The following is a 23116-nucleotide window of genomic DNA, read 5'->3' on the forward strand; positions in this document are numbered from 1 at the left end:
GATTAGTTTACTATCTCATACAGCCAATTATCTGAACAAAATCACTAGTTTAAAACAGCTCCAAATAATTATTTAATAATACTTTAACAAGAATATGGGCTTTGTTTTTACTGCTGTTTTACCTGGTCTTAATTACTTCATACAGAAAAAAAGACAATAAATGCTTAGTTCCTAATAAAACATTATTTTCTCAATTATAAAGCACTTAAAACTATATAGACAATTAAAAAAAAACTACTGAAAATTCAAATTTATGCCAATGCTAGATTTTATACGCATCAGTCCCTTAAATCGTTGACTTGCATGCATTTGCATGATTAATAGCTCAATATGGGATAAGATAAACTATGCACACATATATGCACACACAGCATTTCTCTGTGTGTGTATATATATATATATATATATATATATATACACATACATATATATATATGTGATAGGTTTCCACTGAATTCTAGATACAGGGAGGAATTGAACACTGTTTTCACTATAACACTTCCAAAGAGACTTTGTAGCTAAAACATTGATTTTCCCTCCAATATGTGTCAACTTGAGGGCACTTTTCAGCTAACACATTGATCCCTGAAGCAACTTTGATTTTAGAAAGTGTTTTTGTACACCAGTTAACAATCAGCTTCCCAAGAGGGCTCTCATTTATGGTGCATGACTTCATTCTGGACATTTTTCAAATGAGCTGACACCAAGATGCTACAGCTTCTCATAATGAGGAAGTGTTATTTATTCCGTTAGCATATAGTGCAGCCTTTCTCTGTCCATCAAATAATATAAGAGTTGGCAAGGGATGGTACTACTTTGTAATTATTTAGAGCCTCTCAACACCTTCATACCCGTATCTTGTATATGGACAAAATTTTTCTAAATACCATTTGCTGTTAATTTCTTCCTGAGAACCTCTAATTAGCCCTGTGACCTCAAACACCTCCAGAAAACACACGTAAAAGGCAAATTACTAGGATTTTTAAGAACTATGCACCTTATTATTCAACTACACCAAGACAGGCAACCCAGGACAAACTGCAATCGTCTAACAAATGCAAATCAGTCAAGGAATGAGACAAAGGCAACTCAGTAGGCACCTCAGGTATCATTTGCAATGAAGTCCTGTTTCAAATCAGTTATGAAGTAATATGCTAACCCTTCAAGGCACCAAAATGAAGACAAGTGAAAGTACTTTGGGACTTAGTTCAATTAAATCTCTGGGTTTACATTTATTTTAGAGAGGGCATTCTCTTAATTGCCATTGTCTTTTCATGCTTTGCATGAAAAAGAAACAATTAGAATAATCTGAAACAAAATGTCTGTTAAATTTCTCCACCATCCCACATGCCACTACAGCAAATGCAGACGTGTAACAGCTGGTCAATTTAACTTACATTCTCAGTTATTGAACGCTACCTGAGGGTTCATTAAACTCTCTTCTACAAGAAACATGATATAAGTACTTTGTATCCACAATGCTAAGGATTCACCTGACCTTTCTCTAGGGCGTGATATATTCCTGCTCAAAGTCACTCAAGTACAAACCTAAAATTATTTTACCTGTTCTTCTAGTGTCACATTTTAGAATTACATCTTTTGTAGGTAACTTGGAGAGTGTCAGTCATCTACCTTATTGCTCCTTTATGAGAAACAACATGGAGTTAATGGATGCTAGGGAAAAAAAAAAAAAGGCACATCGACAGATCTATTACACAGTGGTAAAAACCCAGGACTGGTCAACCCTTAAGGCAGACAAATAGACATGAGGATTCTTTTACATGGCTGGTATCTGCCTGTTAAGTGTAAATTATATAAGAACTTTTGCCTATTCTTATAAAATTGCTTCAACAGCTCCTGGAAATGACAAGACATAACACTGGGACACTGCTTTTAATTCTCTGCCTGGGAAAACTGAGATAGTGAGAACTTGGCCAAATACTGATTTTACCTGAAGTAACTGCTTCCTATATGACAAGCTACAAAATCTTTGTGTAGCACAATAATTGTATGTAAATTAAGATAATTTCTAAAATCCATCATTACAGCTAACCTAATTATTTAATGTATTGCAATCCTTGTAAACAGCATAGAGGATGAATAGTTTGTTATCATTAAAACCTCAAGTAAATCTACTCCTGCTTCAAATTTTGGGAGATATGAAGCAAAAATTCTTCTGTTGATTCCTGTCATGTGACCTCTAACACCTGGACTGTAAAGAAACAACAAACTTTTCATCATTTTCAGGAAGTACACTTCTGCTTGACTGAACTCTAAGACACAAAAGTTAAATGAAATGGAATACTGCTATGCAGCATAGAATGGAAATTCAAAGATGTATTTGGCTAGTAGTACCATTATGCATTTAGATACATGATCTTGTCAAAGCAAACAACTTTGAAACAATATTCTTTCCATGTAATGACTTCAGCACACAACAGCCCAATGAAGCAATAAATATCCTTGAAGCAATCTGAACTATTTAAACTCTAATTATATTTTCTTTCCTTCTTCACAAATGTTTAGTTCAGAATGGCAAAAGTATGTACTTAGACTTGCTCATCCTGTTCCTTCCCTGACAACCACATTCCTTCAAATATGGACAATGGGCACAAACTGAAACATGTGAGCCTCCATCCGAATATGAAGAAATACAGGACCCAAGGGAACAGCCTGAAGTTGTGTCAGGGGAGTTAGGGTGGATATTAGGAAAAGGTTCTTCCCCCAGAGGGTGGTTGGGCACTGGAACAAGCTCTCCAGTGAAGTGGTCACAGCAGCAGCTTGACAGAGTTCAAAGAAGCATTTGGACAATACTCCTGGGCACAGGTAATTGTCGGGGATAGTCTTGTGCAGGGCCAGGAGGATGATCATTGGACTCAGTGATCCTTGTAGGTCTCTTCCAAATCCGTACATTCTGTGATCCTGTGAACACTTTCCACTATGAGAGCAACAGAGCACTGGCACAGGTTGCCCAGGCAGGTTGTAGTCCCCATCCTTGGATCTATTCAAAACCATCTGAACATGGTCCTTAGCAATCAGCTGTAGGTGGCCCTGCCTAAGCAGGGGGCTTGGATCAGATGACTTTCAAAGGTCCCTTCTGACCTCAAGCAGTCTGTAATTCTGTGAAATACGCAGTAGAGTGACCAATGACAAGAATCCCTCTCAACATAAAGCAGTTCTCATTAACTGCAGATAATTACCTGCAGTACTAAGACTGTATTCTTGATGCTACTGTTTGAGAACAGGAACAAACAAAAGATTTGAACAGCATATGGAACATTAAACAATGTGAAAATCACAGGAGACAACAACCCATAAATACCCACAACCTACGGGTAAATATGATCTCTAAGAAATGGCTGCTGTAAGGGAAACTGCATCCCTGGTGATGGTGACAATCTGGCCTGAACTACATTCAACTTCGTCACACAAAGGCTGCTCTACAATAATGCTGATAGTCTAAACCCTCTGGGAACAACAGCTAAGTGCTGAATATAATAGACATCACCATACTGCCAGTAGCACATGGAACCTGTCCAAACCTTTATCCTGGCTTCTCAGGAAGGAATTTCAGGTGAGATGTCAGACCTTATCTTTGTGATAAGTGTTATCTGCCAACATGGTACTAGAAGACATCTAAAGAGACCCATGCAGAATACACAACAAATTGCCTAAAGCGAGGGTGAAGCTCACCTGCATAGCACAGATTTCTCCACAGTCAATTCAAGTCTCTGTGATGGATTCCCACAGAAACTAAACCCACTGCAAATACTATCAGTGTCTTCTCTAAAGGCAAGGTATACTCCAGCGATGTAGCTTTTGCTAACAAATATAGAACAGAGAATAAAGTAACATTTAGTAACAACCCTACAGGACTTTTCTTGGGGAAAGAAAGAACAAACAACCCATAGCACATGCTAATCAGATTGCTTGCTTAATTTCAGGCATTACAATAAGTAGAACTATATATGAAACAAAACTCAACACTAAGAAGGTAAATTCATTAGAAAATGTCATGACTGAGCCAATACAATCAGCATTCAAGGATGCTGTGAAAACACTAAATTTAGGGCAGAACAGCAGCAAGGCTAGAACACAATCCCACTAGATCACTTAATGCCACGGAGAATTGAGAGAATGCCTATGCTCTTGCTGAGTAAAACCTTACCAAGAAGGGCTGCCAACAGCTTGGAAGCTTTCCTCTGTAGATATTTAAATACAAATAGACACACTTTAAACACACTGGGCATAGGTTTTTTCAACCCTTACAACATTCCACAATAAAGATGACTTTAGTATTATAATATTTTGATGTTCAAAACCAAATAGTAAAATGTACAGTTTTACTTTTATTATCCTTATCAATGGAAAAACTGCTTTTAACAATATCTTTCTACATCTTCAGGTAGGAGATTTTCTTAGAGAGAATGAAAGTTCAACTTAATACTATATATTGATGCTCTTACGCAAATGGGAATTGTTTTTTTTCTTCCCTTTACTGTTTAACTAAACACTTTTGTAATGTACATTTTCTATATTCCACATCTGAATTGCACTTTCCAGAAGGGAAAACCTGTTGGCAGCCAAGATGTACATTCACACACAGCAGAATGACGGCATGCTAGAGACAGCACCAAACAGAACTCACAGAGGAAACATCTGGTTTGATTTGCCTTAAACTATGAAATGGAGACTTATTTCTAAGAACCTAAAGTAAAACTCAGAATAAAGCATCTGAAAGAAATTAATTTTTCTACACCAACACAACAGAGGCAAAGGAAAATGTCTGTGGTAGGTAAACAAATCAAATTTCTACTAAGAAGCCTCCTAAATTGAGAAAAATCTGGTTAATGGCACCTCTATAAGAGTCAATAGCTTCAACTACAGCCCTGACACAGGACACTGCATCAAAAGAACATTGTTTTAGTAATGTCTCCAGCATTATGGTGCTCCCACCTTCCCTTTTCTGTTTTCACCTCTCAATCCTCCATTCATTCATATCCCACACAATGCAGCTGATCAATTCTTATCTCACTATTAGCAATGGAGAAATTTTCTGTTTAGAACTGTTGAGGACGTACTTCAGGCCATGCTGCACATGTTTCCCCCCCTCCCTTTTTAAACAGATGTATGATGTCCTTACATGTTTAATGAGCTTTTTACTGTGGAAAGAAAATAAATTATGCACAGAATATGCGTGAAGTAAAGTGTGTCCCCTTGCAAAGCTTTATCCAGAACTGCAGTAAGAGAACACATTTTGTTGCTCTGTCAAGTGTTTCATATATGTTGTTAGAAAAAAGTTAGAAAGTAGATGAAAAGGTATTTCACTGATTAGACATTATCACTACCTAAAATGACAGGTAACAAGAATAAAATGCTCCAGTAGTTAATCTGAGGAAGCAGTGTGTCTTCAATCAAGGAATAAAACTTGAAATGAAGAATACATCCTCTTTCTACAGAGATTGGGATAGTTGTCACTTATTTCTATGGAAACAGCCAAAACAGGAGGCTCTCAGCACCTAAGAGTCCCTTATATAACTATAAATATATATATATATGTCTTCCTCTCTAAGACAGCCACAACCATACAACATAATTTAGAAACCAGAAAAAAAAATCTTTTCCAACAAGTTAAAAGAAATGAAAGGTCTTTGGAAAAAAGTTGCTCTCAAAGTCAAAACCCAATATATTTTGCCCTAAGAAGAAAACCAAGCAACAGTTTCAATGGTTTGCTACCATCAGTATTTCCAGAAGCTATTACATCCTACATGGTTTTACAGGACACGAATGCTTTTCACAGCCTCAGGCAGAAAACCCTTCACCACTGCCACCTAGACTGAGTTCTGCACTTCCACCTCTCTGGTAATTCCTTGTTTTGCTTTGATGAAAGCAAGAAAATCTGTACATTTAATAGAGGAGCTTCTGTTCTGAAATAAAATACAGAACAGTTTTTTTTAAAGCAGTTTACTCTCAACCAATCCAAAATATGATATATATGAGGCTATCTGATCAAGAAACCCTGATGTGTACACACTTACATACTTCAGGAGTATTAGCTGAACACTTTTGCTCACAACATTGCAGGTTTTACATTGTGAGTAAAAAGCCTGCATTCATACAGAAACTTCAATGAGTTCTGTACACCCTGCTTTAGCCTGCACTCACATTTTTTCAAAAATTCTTCCTCTCTATGACATCAGAAGTTAAAAAGGAAGAGAGAAAATTCTACATCCAGGTATAAAGAGGCAGTTCTCTGTACAGTGGTATTTTGAACCAGACACATATTTGTCATCAAAATGTGTCTCGCTCTCCTGTACCATGCAAGAAACTCCCCCTAAAAGCCTACATCAGTTCCACACTGAGAAAAGGAACCAGAATTCTTCCTTTCAAAAAGAATCTTCACCTTTTTTCCATACAATCTATTCAACTATGTATTTCCCTTTCCCATGCTACTTGCTCAGGATCACAATCTCAGACAAGATAAATGTTCATTGAATTATGCTAATTAAAGAACAATGTGTAAGCAGGGTGACTCCTTAAACTGAGCTGGATGAAGCATCTGTCCCCTCTACCCTTTTCAATATTAAGGAAGTTTATTCTGTGCCTTGCTTTTATTCATACAGTACACAGCTCTATCTTTGACTGAAGCACACAGAAATTAGGCCTACTGCCTAAATAGTAGAAAATCCATGCAATGAATTCCATAAACACTACTGCCAAGGTAGAACAAAACTGAAATTAGCATCCATTTTTTTTCAGTTTTAATGAAGATGACCTAGAAGATTCATTATTGTGACTACAACACTAGGGAGTAAAGAACTGTTTCAGGCTTTCTAATAATTTCTCATCATCAGTGATATCGCATGGTATCACCAAGTCATGCAGACTCAATTGTTTTTAAATGTACAAATTACTGAATAGCTCTGCTGTGCTCCAAGACAGCAGTGTGATTTTCCAACACAGATGCCAACCCTACATAAGTTAATACAGCACCGCTGTTTAATGCTTTAGAGAAAATTGACAGGAATGGTGTGAAATACTGGCCTGTTGAAAATAAACAGCAACTCGAATTTTTGCTAATATGTTTAAACTGAATCCTAAGATTCAATATAAATTCTCAAACTTTTATTTTTATTTTACAGAATTTTCTCTTCTCTTTAGCCCTGAGGATAGAGGGTGATATATTCACTTCACTGGCTACTGGCAGAAGACAAGCTACAGCTGCAAGTCCCCCAGAATGTCCAGGGGAGACAGATACAAGCTACTGAACCAAAATTAAAATTAAATATTAACCATTTTCAAAAGGGAGCACAGTTTCTCTACAGATTCTCTTCCAATTTTCTCCCATATCTTTCACAATTTGTCAGTACCTAGTAAATTAACCTTACCCTAAATTTTTAATCATGAAGCAGTCCCATACACACTATTGCCAGGTGAGAGTTAAGATTAACTTTCAGTTTCTTTGGAAAAGTAATAAGCATACATACAGAAAAAAAACCAACTTACTCTACTCATAGCCCAGTACATTTCAAGCGTGAACACATCTGAAAGCTTTGGTCAGAAATGAAAACAGTTTTTTAGATCTCATTATGAGAGTTAAGAAATGGCCCAATCAATTTAAACACCAGACAGCACACATGCAGAAAAATCCTTCAAAAATACAGTTCACATTTACCAATTACATCTACAAGGAAAATGATGTCAGGAAATGATTTACCACATTAACAAAGTATAAAAATTGTCAAGGTTCCAGTTATTTTCTCTCAGTGAAAAACTGAAGGACCACACTGCTCAACATGTTAACACACATCTGCCTCTCAGAGAACCTTCCTAATACTGGTTTTACAATTCTTGAACACTGTGGTTTCAATGTCAAGAATTTAGAAAGTTTACCATAGAACACCTGATATGAAAGGAACACTTCCCACTGATCATACAAGACAGGCAATGCATTGTATCCTAGGGATTAAAATTGTTTCTCACAAAGCTATCAAGAGATTCAGATGCTTTCCTTTAACCACTTTGTACTACACTCCGTAAGGTATTTCCACACTGACAGATGTGTCATCTTCTAATTAAACCAGGGAACAAAAAAGATGGATGGACAGGGGCATTAAAAAGAGCTGTCTAATATAAGGGAGCTGTTTCCAGCAGACATCTGCAGATCCGGCAGCAGAAACTATTTATTGCCATCTAGAACACAAAGACTCCAAGCTCAGTCCCTCATTAGATAAAGACTTTTCTGTTCAGATTCCCCATTTTATTTTGTGCATTTCTGTAGATCAAGGTGAATAATGCAAACTTTCATACAAATCTAAAAAAAAAAAGCTAATGATCCATTTTAGGTTGGGCTCAATCATGAATACTTTCTAAGGCAGGAGCTATAGCCTATGAGCCAAGTTAGAAAAAGCTAAGTTAGACTGACAGCATAATAGGAATTCTTGAAAGAAGAGAAGTCCAAGGTAAGGTACATGCCTCAGATTCTTCATGCCTATTGGGCACCAAGTTACACCTGGCATTCTGTGAAGGTCTCGCTTCTCAGAAGGAAAGAGAATGATTAAAAGGAAAAACATAAAAAATTAAAATCAGTGTTACCTATAACTTATTTTAACCCTAGAAAACTCACACTTATGTTTTGTGTTTTATCGGTAAGCTAATATATTGACAAACTTTATGGGATTATTTTAAAACCTCTATAAAATCCTCTTGGAGCAAATCCAGCTCAAGAGCAACATAACACACAGCAACACAAACACAGTGTTTGACAACATGATGGGGTTTTTTTGTATTTGCAGTGCAATTGTCAGGTTTAAAGTACATCTATTTCAACTCCTTTGGGTATCTCATTTGGTAGACATCAGTAAAATGAGAGTTTTCTCTTTGTTCTTTGAAAAGATTAAGAGATTCCTTGAATTTATTTGCCTTTAATCCTCAAAACAATTTCTGTAGCACACACCAGATGCCAAAAAAGAGTATCAGAAATCCCATATATCTGCAGAGCGACTAGGTGACCAAACTGGTTCTACTACATTAAATTATGGCTTCTGTAGAAGCTTTCTTTTTAAGTGTCATTACAGCAAGAATCAGTCCCACCATATGAGCACACAACTTGGGACTTTCAGTAGAAAAGTTTCCAACTACTGCTTTTGTGATCTAAATTTGAGCAGCATCAGCCAGATAAAGAAATTAACCCTAATCATAACTTTCCCATCTCAACCTATCACTCCATCCAGTGCATGACTCAACTTTCAATTCCTGGTTAAAACCAGCAGTTTGCACCAGTTGTAAAAGTCTCAGGCACAGTACCATTAAAACCAATGTAAAACTAATTTCATTTTATAACTCAGACAGCTGAATATCACTTGAAGACATTAACCAAATGCATTAAAAGAATACAACTTATATGATTCTGTTGCCACTATACAAGAGATCAACCAGATGACAGAAGACTAGAAAAACTCCTGGAAAACCAGAATTGTCCCTCAGAACAAATTGAAGATTATTTTCTTTGTCCTCAGCTGCTGTGTGAGGACCATCCCACTAGGATAAAAAAAAACACAACCAATACAAGACAGTAAGAGTAAATCCCCACTTGCCAAAGGAATACAGAATTCTGAAATGCCCAACTTAAAAACTATCAGAAAACTGAGTGCTTCTGTTTAGGGCTGTTAATTGGTGAATTATTTTCCATTCACCTTTTTTGTTCCTGCAAAACTGTTGAGCAGTTTTCTTGTACACACTATCCCCCTTGGCAGAAGTCTGTGCTCCACACCCCTTGTCAAATACCAACTCACCTACATTTATACCTAAGCTTTGTCTCAGGGCTGTAAGCCTTCAAGTAGGATGATTAAATTATCTTATAAACAAAACAAGTAATTTCTTTCCACATCACAAACCTCTTATTGGTTATGCTGAGCATTCCGGCTCCACCTATACGGATCCATCTTCACTAAAGTTAAAAGTAAATGCTTCATCTGGAGTATTCTGAAATTTTTACAAAGTATTCAATAGAAACAGGATTATAGAGCCTATTTATCTTCCATAGGCAAACAGAAATTCCTTATCAATAACTTCTAGTTAAGGCTGACCTGAGCTGAATCAGAGCAAAAAAATCTATAGTGAAAGCATTTGCAAAATGCCAGCTCCAAACCTGCACCCAGTTTTGTAAAGACACTGTTCAAAGCAAACAAAACCAAAACCAACCACCAGGACTGACATTTAATATCAAACAGCTTTTCCACCTCTCCATACACTACACAAAATTCGCATCACCAGTGTCACAAGGCAGTTACTGAAATGGCATTATAATGCTCACTAAAGGCAAAACTACGGAGAGTTGTTTTCACTTCATCACATAGATGGACAAGAGTATCTCCTCTTCTTTTTCAGGAGTTTGCCCTTTTCTCACTGTGATTTCTACTCATCCTTATCTTTTGCATTCTCCTGATGCTTTGAATGTTCCACAAGCAATTTTTCATACATGAAAGCAAAACTAAATCATACATTGATCTTACAGTATAATATTTCTAGTTGAATTCTACTTCAAGGAAAGTATTTAACCCATTAATTTTAATGTAACCAGCAATAAGATTTCTTTCCATTATGTTCCAATCCGAAGACAAGAACAAATCAACATTAATTTAAGAGGAGAAGAAAAATGACTTAATAACACTGCAGGAGGATACCATTCTTCAACAGGTCATGGAGGCATAAACTTTTCAACAAATTAATTCTTGTAACAGTGTATATTTCTGCTAATAGGCGAGGGGACTACTGAAAAATTGTTAATACCTTGCTGCACAAACTCAGAAGAGAAGGTAACTTTTACAGTCTCTGTTCCCCTGATCAGCAGTAAAACCGGGGAAAGAGGCAGGAAGTCTCCTACTTACTTTCCCTTGAGCAAAGGGTAGAAAAGGAGTTGCAGTTGACCATGAAATACAACTCCCTATTAAGCCTCTATTTAATAAGTGATAGTAAATACTACTATAGACATATTCTAGTGAAGAAAACTGTGTACCTAAAGAGTCAGAACAGCAAAGAGCAGCACAGAAAAGCCACAATAATAATTTACTACTAGTTTCATCCAATCAACTGGGACCTGCAAGTACACTCAAAATTCAGGAAACTTTCTCTTCAATAACCCAGTTATGCATGAGTGCTTTATAAAGATGCTTGTGTCCTTACTAGAATACAGTACCTTGCTGAATACAAGATAAGGCACAATATAAAAGAGAAGAAGAGTTTTCTAATGCAAGAGAGGGGAGAAAAAAGTGTCTGTTTTGGACACAGTAAATGCCATGTCACTTTAACTTCCCCGCCCACCCAACCCTGATTCTTTCAGAGAACGGGGAACCAGAGAGGGAAGAAGATGGCCCAGACATATGCCACTGAACGTCTAGAAGCCAAAGGTCCTTTTGGCAAAGCAAAAAGGAAGGCTGGGTAGAAACCAGCAAACATCTCAACGTTTGCAGTTAGCTGCTTACACAGGTTATACAGCTCCTCAGCCTCAACCTGATGGAGAACACCCAACAGAATATGGGATTTCTCAACCTGCTCAAGAATAAAATCTCACAGTAACTTATGATTTTCCTCAATTGTAAGGGCCTGAATTACTTTGAATTTCACTAAGAAAAGAGAAATGGAAGAAATAGGTTATAACCTGACAGCTCTAGAAAGATTTTTCAGATTTTAAACTTAGAAAATGTTATTCTAATCCTGGTTCACAAGGACTCATTTTAACCAAAATGTTCTATTATTTGGTGAAGCTGTTTAAAGATTGATTCTTAGTCACTGTTCACATCTAATAATGAAATTTAGAACTTCCGTTAACTAAAAAAACTAAGGGCTACATACATTTACAAAATAATTAAGCTTAGTATTTGTCCTGTTTGTTGGACACTTACTGTTTTCTACTTCATTTGTCTATTCATGGTTTAGGAATACAGCAAACTGGGATTTCATAGGAGGTTCACAAGTACATGAATTTAAAATTGATTACTTAGTTGAATAAGAAGTTAACTCATGTTTTTTATTTACTTAGACATACCACTACTGTTAGTAAAAATTACTGTTTTTATGATAATGAAATGTTAGTAAAAATTTCACAGAAATCATCTTCAACTTGAATTTTTATAAATTGTGTCATCACATCAACACAATTATCTGCTTGTTTTTTTAAATATAAAGTAGCTAGACTCTTATTTGAACACCTTATTTGAACCTTGCTAAGTCTAACTAAAGAACAAGCTGCCATAAGAGCATACAATATTTAGTATTTTAATTATTTTCTGAAGTCTCCTAAATGAAGATACACTCTCAAGTCCTACTGATAACATCATCTTCATAAGTCTTAAGTGAATGAACCATACATTTCCCTTCCTTGTAAGTTAAGTCACAATAAATTTCTCAGGCCCAGGTACGTGGATGGAGTCAGAACTGACCATTCTATCTACAGGGATAACTACAGGGAGTTCAGTAACTACAGGGAGTTACTGAAGCGTGCTGTATGAAAAAGAAAACACTTTCAAGTTAAAATAATCACTCCCACTCTCCTGTAAATGGACATTCTTTACTTTGTTACACTACCTGCAGGAAAGACCACTGTAAGTATCTTAAAACTCCTTTCACCATGGCATGGTCAGCAGTACACAGTGCTGCTCAAAATGGCAGATGTTTATGCAGTACTAACTCAAAATAAGTATCTTATAAATCAAGTGCAAAATAGCTTTCCTTCTGTCAAGAAAGAACTCAAGTGGGAACAAATACATGAAATCTGACCTTTACATGAAGAAAAACTCATTTAGTTATTACCAAGAAAAACTGGTTCTGTTACAAAAGCTTTCAGCACTTTGCATTTCTAAATCTATTAGATGAATATTCCTATATATTTTTCCTCAACTTAAGCTGACCAGGGCCCTTTCAAAGAAAGAGAAAGAAAAAAGAAAAGAAAAAAAGGACTGAAATGCACTGGAGACCTACTGCTACCCACAGCTACGAGATACATTGATTTGGAGAATATTGCCAGCCACCTTGATTTTGGATTCAGAGATACTATTTTTTAAAATTCAGTTGTGCACAGATTTAAGAGCTCATTTAGAAAAAAAAGAAAATATTCATACTGGAATACATCCAGTTACCTCCAACTAGCTGCAGCCACATATCAGCAGCTATGATTTTCATGTGTTGCTATTCAAAACAAGTCACTGCTGTATCTATCTTAAATTAAACCTTCACAGTCAAAAGTTTCCAGTTATACAATAATTTTACCTCTTTTGAAATAATAATTATGGACACTAACAGAAGCAGTGCAGAATGAAGAATAATGTTTGAGCAATTTCTAAACACAAACTTATCTGTGTCAATTGAGTAGATGTCAACAGTCATTATATGCGTTTGCATTTTTAGGATTATTTACACCTATCACAATTTTCTCTAGATATTAATGAGTCTTAAGGGAAAAAATAAAGTTCAACTGTAGTTTTCAAACTGCTGCTCGAAGTGTTTCAGCAGATGGCAATTCTGCTGAGAACTTGAAGCTAAGCACTAACTATGCTGAGGCACAGAAAACATCATGGTGAAAGACTGAATGCCCCTACACTGGCATCAACTTTCTATTTCTTCACATATTGCAGGGCAAGATATGTCAACAGAAGAGAATGAAAGCTTGTCTATGAAGAGCAGTAATGCTATACTAAACATTGCTAGAACACAAAGGTAAATATCACAGTGAATTCCTTCTCAGCTTGGAAGTGAGCCAGACTGGTATTTACCTCAACAAACACTCTCTAAAGTGTTCTAAGTTTTGGGGTTGTTTTTTTTTTTTTTTCTGTTCTGAAGCAAAACACAAGACAGAAGGAAAAACTACAGCATCTTTTGTTAAAAGAGCAAAGCCTACGGAATTACCAAAAAATAAATGAGTCTTTTATTGCTGACTGAGCTTGCCACAAACAACTTAGAGTGTATACCATGTCCACTTTGAGCAATCTGATAGCATTTGAGATGTACAAGTGTACTTTTTATAGTAATTTCTAATGCTTACCAACCCCCCAAGACATCTATTGTCTGCTCATAATTTGCTCTCCACTTATACAGAACCTCTTCCACAGAACTGGACAGAAATGCCCCAATACTGAAATACAAAAGTTCTAGTTATTTAGGAGCTGAAACCTAATAAAAATGCTACCAATGTTGCTAAACTATTAATGTAGATAAATGTACATAAATACAAAATAAATGTTTAGAAAGCTCCAGGGTTCTTCCTTATACTTTGGATATTAACCTTGCACATCATGAAATTCATCTGCTCACTTATTCAAGTAGTAAACAGATAGGATGTGGGTAACATTAATAGTTAAAAATATACAAAGCAGAGCCTCCAGAAGCCTTAATGCATAGGAGAGAGAAAAAAATCGTGTTCTGAGGACTATCACTACAGCGGCTTTTGTTGCAGCAAGAAAAGAGCAATCTCAGAAGACAGACTCTATAGAAGACTCTAATCAGATTGCTTGTTCAGCTTCAGCACTTCTCATCAACCGTGACAGAGCATTTGGGTCCAACCTGACTGCAACCCAACAGCTCAGAATCAACACTCCTGCTTCATGGCTTCCAAATGCTTTTAACCAGTACCAGTTAACAGTTCCACATAACTGCATTTATTTATACTAGAAGATTGGGGGTAGCATTACAGGATGGCAAAATCCTACACTGAGCTTGAAAAGTCAAGCAGTCTGAAATAAAGAAGTGCCTGATCTAATCTATTTTTTATACTTGTGATCTGACCTCTTTATTTAATTTTAGATTATTTTTGTAATGCATGCAAGTCACAGAACTTCTCTCTTAGAGGACCCTTAACTTCCTTACTGGATAGAATGAAAGGCATTCAAAACGTACAACTGGAATTTTACAGAAAGCAAAACAAAGCTCCTTTCTGCTCTTGACTTTGTTTTAACCCCAAGGAACATTTCGAAGAAAAATGGAAGAGAACTAAATTCTGCCTACTTTCGCTGCTACAGAATTTCCACATGACTTTTGTAATGTATTTATTCTATTTTCAGGATGTTCAAAGTTACTCTTAGGTTTACCAAGAGAAGCATCATATACCTTCCCAGTTCCATAGAGGTAGGGAGGTGTGTACTTCTAATGCTTAAAGAATCAAAAAATTTTATGTCTTGGGGGAGGGGTGCTAAGAAAGACTGCAGTTCCAAGGCTTCTCAAAGCTGATATCCAGTATCTGTGGATGTCTGACATTTGTGCTTTAAATTCTTATCTATGTATGGTGAAAAAGAATATCATCACCTCTGACTTACACAAATGTCAAGATGGCAAATTACTTGTTTTCTTGAAGCACTAGGGGGCTAATGAGTTCTTTAAAGGATTTCTCTAAAGAAAATAATAATTCGCTATTCAGTTCAATGTGCAAATGTCGTTCCTATAATACTGCAATTAAGAAGGCATTCTTCAGTACTACTTAATAGTGAGGCGGCCTATTCATTAGAAATACAACCAACCATGGTGGATTCAGAACCCCCAGCATCCTCACATCAAGATAGAGTAGCTGTTTAAAATAGAAATTTTCAGCAAACAGAGCTTACCTAGATGATATTTAATGACTTGTGATTTAAACCAGGAGATTACGCCAGTAATCTTGTGCTTCCCTGTACTCTGATCCTTTTATCATCATTGAAAGACAGTTACAATGCATACACACAGACTGGATTAATTATTACAGCACTATAACCTGTCTCGTCATTTCCTTAATCTTCAGTGCCAGATTCAGCCAACAGCCTATGCTGTCTGCAAAGGAAAGGAACAAAATCTTACAGGTTCAACTACTAGAAATGCAGTTATTTCAGGTTATTTTTCAAGAAAGGCCTTATCTGTATCTCCAGCATAGGACTACACACACACACATCCACTCCCATAATAGAGAGTCATCTACTTAAAATTAAAGATAAAGACATTCCCGCTGAAAACTGCTTTAAGCTACTTTTTTCTCCCTAATAGTTAAGTGATATTTAATCACTTATTTATTAAGGGATATTTAATGTGATAACAAGAAGATTATCTAAAGGGGTATTTCCCCTGCAATGCTTGCAAATTAATCCAACACTTTAAATTTTACCTTTTCAAAATCCCATCTTGATCAGTGTAAAATTGTTTCTTTATCTCTGAATACAACAGTCATTAAACTTCTCATTTAATTAATATTACATGGAAACTCACTCACGGACTTGAGCTTTTTTTTTAAAAAGCAGGAAGTTATAGTTGTATTGACTAAATCTGCATGAGCAGTTTGCCCTCTGGTGACTAACTTTGTGAGAATGTTTTGCAATACATATAAGGAGACTGGCTACATAAGAAAAAGCATTGAAAGTTTTTAAAGAAATTATATGCATTAATTGTAGCAGTGCAGTATGATTTCCTTTAAATTAAGAGGAGAAACAAACTGGACGGAAGATAAAGTGTCAAGAAGATGAAAAACAGAAATTCAACTACAGAAAAGAAACATACAGAAAATAACTGAAATTCCAAAATTTTGCCTAAGACTTCTGAAGGCTACGACAAAATAAAGGAACCCTAAATTAGGAATAAAGGTCTCTAACTGCATACAATCCTCAAGGGTATGAAAGGCAAATCCAAAATCAGGTTGTCCAAAATCAGCAGGGAAATAGTATCATCTCTAGTTCAAGACAAAAAAAACCAGCTTGGATAGTATCACAAAGAAATCCTCATTGACTGTGGAAAGGAAATCAAGTTAGGATCCTAGCTGTCTAGCTGCTAGAACATATTTCTTTCATATGAAATGGCTAAAGAACTGAAAAGTCATCAATTACATTTCATTCTATCAACCAGATCACATTTGTCCCATACACAAACAGCTGCACTTCCCTTACAGCTAGCTGCTCAAAAAAAAGGTTTTCACAAGGGAGGTCTTTCCTGGTCTTGCCTTGCCTGTGTATGCAAGGACTGTTGAAATGTCTGAGTTGACTGCCATGACTGTTCACCTAAATTCTTTCTTACTGTCCTTAACTAAGACTTGCTGTTGGATAGTAACTACTTCCATTTAGAGATGGTCAAATGTGTTAACAGTAATGACAGAGGAAAGGAAATGCTGGGGGTGGAATGCAAGAAAGAATTGCAAAGTAGAGTTAGCTTCTTAAATCATTGTTGTCTTGCTTGAATTCACAAGGAAGTTTAGTTAGTTTGAAGACCGTAGCATGCTGGATAATGTAGCTGAAGGACACGAAATTATTCACACAAACACTTCTCAGTGTTAGAACAGGAAAGAACCAACCTTTGTTCTCTGCCTCCAGTATTTATAGATTCTCAACAATGACCAGGGATTGGATAATTAAGTTACCACCTTCCCAAGCACACTGGTCATGCGAAACATCCATCAGAAGACGTTTCTTAGAAGGAATGTGATGAACAACTTACGTTTATAAAACTTTCATTGGAAAGTAACTAAAACTGTGGAAACATTATCAGAAGGCTTTAGCTTTCAGGGTGACATTGATCATAAAACACATCTTCCCAGCTACCTCAAAATGTTAACCTCCTCTGGCACTCCTGTTCTCTGTCAGCCTGTTGTTTAGCAGTACAAGGGGAAAGAAAAAGGTAGATGCTAGTCCTATGCAATTTTGATTTGGCATTAGCAATCAGAAACCCCAGAAAACATGCAGTCAGCTTGACAGATATCCTTATGAATTCCTAAATACTCTGCAGGCAGTAGTGCCTACCACATCTCCAATAGCAAACTACATTTTATGTAAAAGACAAATTATGAATCTCCGTAACACTTTTAAAGGAATGCGTTGAATATTTCTAAAATATGCATTCTGATATTGCCCTCTCTTCTCAGGCAGAAAGAGTTAAATAACCTCTTTTTATTCCCTGAAGGCTGCTGGTCCCATGCAAAAGTGCCATGTTTTATTTAAAACATAATCTCCCTCAGTAACCACTTGTTCTATTGGCAAGGCAAGGCTGGGTCCCCAAAGCACATAGCTCGTTAGATTCAGTTTGGATTATAAAAACACGATGAAACTAACTGCATCAAAATATACAAATTAACATCTCAGGAGTGCACAACACGGACATGGAATTAGACTGTAATATGGAACAAACTCCACAGGGAGGCTAAGGAACAAATCACTAGTGTCTCTATAAACTACAGAAGGGTTACAAATGAGCAAATACACAAAACAGAGCACAGACTTTTCCATAAATCAAGCAAATTGCTAAATTAGAAAAAAAGAGTAACATTCCTTCTTCTATCTTATGCATGCATTTATAAGAGAATGGAGTAATAAAGAAGTTACATAAATTAAACCTGTGGGTTGCACATCCTCAACAGGTAACTTCGCTTTCACACCGGCAACGTGCAAACATCATTACAGTTAAGTTGTACTTCTGAACAGTTTTTTTACATTAACAACCTATATACAAGAGACTAAATTACAGCTGGTGCTTCAACGAGTCATTTGGAGAGGTTATGAGTTAGAAGGGGAACAAGATACTAAGAAAAGAGAAAGAAACTGGCTTTACCATAAAGAAAAAAAACATACTAGTAAACAAAGCTATGAAAAACTAAAAATAATATAATTCTGAGGAAAAAAAGAGCTTGAGCACTTTTCTCTGCCTGTAGATCAATCTATACAATGAGACTGGCAATCCCCTGAGATAAGAAAATACATGGAAAACACCAATGATGTCTTGTCAAGACAAGAGCAAAAAATTAAATTAAGATTCTTTGGCACTCTTTTCAAGTAGCCAGTACTGAGAAAGAGTAATATTTTTGTTTTAGTGTAATTTATATAACTTATTGTGTTTATTATATAATAAATATATATATATATAATAATATGTACTTATTATATTTATATTTTATAATTTATAACAAATTAGCCCCAGTCTACTAGATTGAATTTTGCAAGACACAATCCAACCAGCACTAATGTCCTACAGCGTAGTTTGATGATATGACTGATTGACTATAAAATTATAATGGTTATTAATTAAAAGGCATTCAATTTTACTACACTGCATTGGTGAAGAAACACTTATGTGACAAGATAATGCCCCACTAACTTAAAGCAGCCAGAAAGAAGAAAAAAAAAAAATCTGTCCTACCTCAATACACAACATTTGAGTGACAGCTGTGGAAGAAACTCTTTCTTCCACTAACAATTGCACAGAAATTTCATGGGTCTGTCCTCCATCAGTGCTTGCCCCTTCCCACTATTTTATCTGGGGAAGTTAAAGGAGGATGAAGAAGGACAAAATAATTGAGCACACCAAACCAGCAGCCAAGCCACTAGCCATTCTCCCTGTTGATACCCCTCATCGCACTGCTGTGCACACAATGCCTTTACACAGCCAGGTTCCAGGAAGGTGATTGTTGTACCTTCTACACAGCGTCTTCCACACCTTTTTATACAATGCACAGCCAAATCATATCAGTATTGACACAAAGCAACACAGGAGCACTTTTCTCTGCAGCTTCCATGCCATGACAATGTAGGTATGGACCCCTCAAGTAATGTTTTACTAACTTCACTCAACATGCAATCTGTAACTTCAGCAAGGCTAGAAAGCTTTAGGTATCTCTCTCTCCCAAATTTCCAATTCTCCTGTATATAGTAAGACCTAGAAAGATACCTTATAAATATGCTGGATGATGCGGTTGATGTTTACTTTTGAGAAATGTAAAATTATTAGTCCTAAGCTTAGATAATACAACTGTATTTGAATAAACTCATTTTCTCCTGATCTGTATTTCCCCTCCAAACCTTTAGGACAATTTAGGGTAAAAGGAGTCAACTAAAAATCCCTTCCTAACCTTTCCACAAAATATTGTCTTGTTTTAACAATGCAAACAGAGCTACTACTTAGATTTTAATTTTTTATTAAAGCCAAAGAATAATGTGTGCTAACAGAGTAAAAGGAATTATTTGGGCCAGCAGTGCAAATCAAGTGTATAAATAACTGAAGCAGTTTATCCAATTTTTTTCTTACTTCCACTTAATGGTGACTTTCTTTTTCAAGCTTAACACACATCTCATATTTCAAGCTTAGTAATTACATTAAGACATCTTTTTCCTACCAGGTTTACCCATCTGGAAATTCTTTGGGTACAGAGTACAAAAATAAATCAAATGTATGCCAAACAGTATCTACAGTTTTATCTGAAATGTTATATTCTTTACTAGAAGGTGCTCTAGAAATAAGAAACATTTTTGTTGCCACTGTAACAGCTATACAGTTTTCCAAACAAATATTTAGCTGCGAGCTTGACTGTGTAACAGACGTTAAAGATGAAGCCTGGCTACTTTCAAACTCCAGCCAGTGAGGGTCATTTTTTGTAGCAAGCAGTCCACGTTCTTCAAAATGCAAAAACATGAATACAGCAGCAAATTCTAACCTAGTGATGCAACATATTGAGGCACTGGCTTCTATTAGAAGCCAACAAAGGGAATACCATACTGAAAAAAGAAATGTCTTGAGTAGAGGTTAAGAAAACTAGTTTTAGTGATGTTTTCGAATTTCTGGAAATGCTTCTTGCTGCTTTTCTAACAAAGTAATAAAACTCGTGGATTCACATCAGAAATTACAAGCATATGAAAAATACAAACACAACAGATTTGTATCATTCATTTAGGACTGAAAACCTTATGAACACAATGCTGAATGAAGCATAATTTAGTAATTACCATACAATAGGGTACAGTCAAAAAAGCATCATCTGAACTAGCAACATGCAAAATACATCTGCTGAAAAGGTTTCCAGCAAGCAAGCTAAAAGCTTGACTAAAAATCAAATCAGCAGGTAATTAACAGCAAAATCTATTTAGGCAGGAACACTGATTTTTGCCAGCTCATGCTTACAACAGGAGTTATTACTGCCAGACATGGCAGCAACAACAGACAAGTTCTAAAGAGCTTGAAAGATTTACAAAAACCGAGAGAAAAGGAAATTGTACTATTCAATAAATCTGAGACACAAAAAACTGCCCATTTTGTAAGCTCCAAAAACTGCACATAACTTAAGCATGACAAAATTAAGGTCTGCTCAACAAAGGAGGAAGGTTAAGATATGCAAAAATATGAAGTAACTCTACAGTCAGACATCTGAGTTCAGGCAATAGGTGAATAAACTGATGCTTCAAGACTCAGATGATATATAGTACATATTAATGTCTATTTTTCACTCCTTCTTATATCTTTTCAATTCAGGAACATAAAAAATACTATTAAAGTTTCAAAATTTCATAATAACCTAGCACAGAGTTAAACATATGTATTGAAAATACAAATGCAGTTCTAGCAATACTGACTTTCTGCTAGTATAATGAAGATTTAAAAAATTTAATTTTTTAGTTATCAAGAATCCAGTAATTAAAAAAATGTGTTTTATTTTAACCTAAAAGTAAGACTGAACTATGAGTTGAAGCCCCTGAAACTCAGACAATTCTTGGGTTATATGGCTGAGTTATTTTTTCATTTTCAGTGATGGTGATCTAGTACTTTGCACAACATGAATATAAATATTGCAGAGCTGGATTAAGGGATGAATAGCCACCTCCAGAACTTTCAATTACATGTTCAGACAGAATGCCTAGGATTTTGATTCACAAATAAAACCATATTTTATCTTCTAGTTTTGTAATTGCATCTCTCCACCAAACCATACAGTGCTGCACTTACCTTTAGCTTCACTCACTACTGAACAAGCTGAAATCCACTTCCTGTACCTCTCTTTTCATTGCTGATAGGAACATAACACAAATTAAGCCTTCCAGACTCACAATCAAATGTATTAAAGATAGACTGCATTTTTGGGGGTGATGTAAGTAGAAGGTGTTTTCTTATACTTTATTTAAATTTTTGTTCTTACTTAGTAACAGTTCATTCTGTGACTCTGATTCCCAGAGGTTCCAATTAAAATTGAATTCTTGAGGTACCAGGTGCTGTTTCCACAAATGCAGAATTCCTGCCTGAAAGATCCTACCTTACCAACTGGCATTTCAAAAAGTACTCAAACAATGTCCCTACCTGAAGTTGATACTAGAACTTCCATAAACCTAATTGGAACCAAGATAAATTAATAGAGTACTTCTGAAAATTTTAACTCATCACTGTCCTGTATTTAATTACTCAGAATCTGCAATTTACTATATTGAAGGAAGAAAGACTGCAGCATTCTTGAAAGATGCAGTGCCACTAAGAGAGATACTCTGGCCATAATTTACATTTTTTTACTTACCAGACTGTATTCTGACCAAAAAAAACCCACCAAAACCCACACCACTTTACTGCATTCATATTCTAGATGCATGGGAAGTCTGAAGCAACTGTCTTCACCACCTAAAGAGCCTATTTATGTGAAGCACTTCAATATGTAGGGTTACACTTGTTCTGTTTCTGGAGACTCTGAGGCATGGATAACACATGGTCAGCGCTGAATTGGAGATAGAATGTTGTGAAGTGCTTTGCAGAAATACAATTAACTTGAAATTATTTCAGAGAAGCTCTTGAACATTTCAGAGTCTGTTGCTTCTACAGGGTTTAAGTAAAACAAGTCAGGTATTTCTTATTGGTACAGGCAGATGGTATGAAGAGGAGGCAAAGACAGCTGTAGAAGGCACCTAAATTCAAGCTCTTCTACAGTATTTATGAACCCTTATGTGCAAGCTAAGAACTAGTCTATTAATTTGCTGTGGCAAATGAACAGCAATTTTGTGGCTGTACAGAAAAGCTTAGTGAACTTTCTGGATTTAGATCAAAACATTGGGCAGTTACAGGCAAAGGGCTGCATGTATCTGTGCAGTATGAAGCTCATTCTTGCCATAGAAAACTGAGCAACTTAATCTCTGTAATAACTTGTAAGCAGTATTCCTAAGTTTAACATAAGAAAAAATACAAAAGATAGTCAAAGAAGGAATGCCAGTCTCCCTGCTATATTATCTAGTTGCTTTTGCAGTTTGTCTCGTCCTTGGACAAATGTGAGTGAAAATTCAGTCAATTTGTTTTGATAATAAATCTAGAAAACAGAAGCATTTGGTCTAACAATAAGGCAAACTGACATCACCCTTTGCTCCGGTTCTGGGCTAATTAGTCT

At 36.0% G+C, this 23116-nt stretch overlaps 1 protein-coding gene across 2 annotated transcripts in view; it reads right to left on the reverse strand.

Moving 5' to 3' along the window:
• The window catches only part of ZFAND3 (zinc finger AN1-type containing 3), a 161512-nt gene that overhangs the window by 102864 nt on the left and 35532 nt on the right, over nt 1-23116 (reverse strand). The window lies entirely within an intron of this gene.

The sequence above is a fragment of the Pseudopodoces humilis genome, chromosome 3 (assembly GCF_049639895.1).
Source record: "Pseudopodoces humilis isolate 2021_Gansu_Grassland_sample_001 chromosome 3, ASM4963989v1, whole genome shotgun sequence".
NCBI lineage: Eukaryota > Metazoa > Chordata > Aves > Passeriformes > Paridae > Pseudopodoces > Pseudopodoces humilis.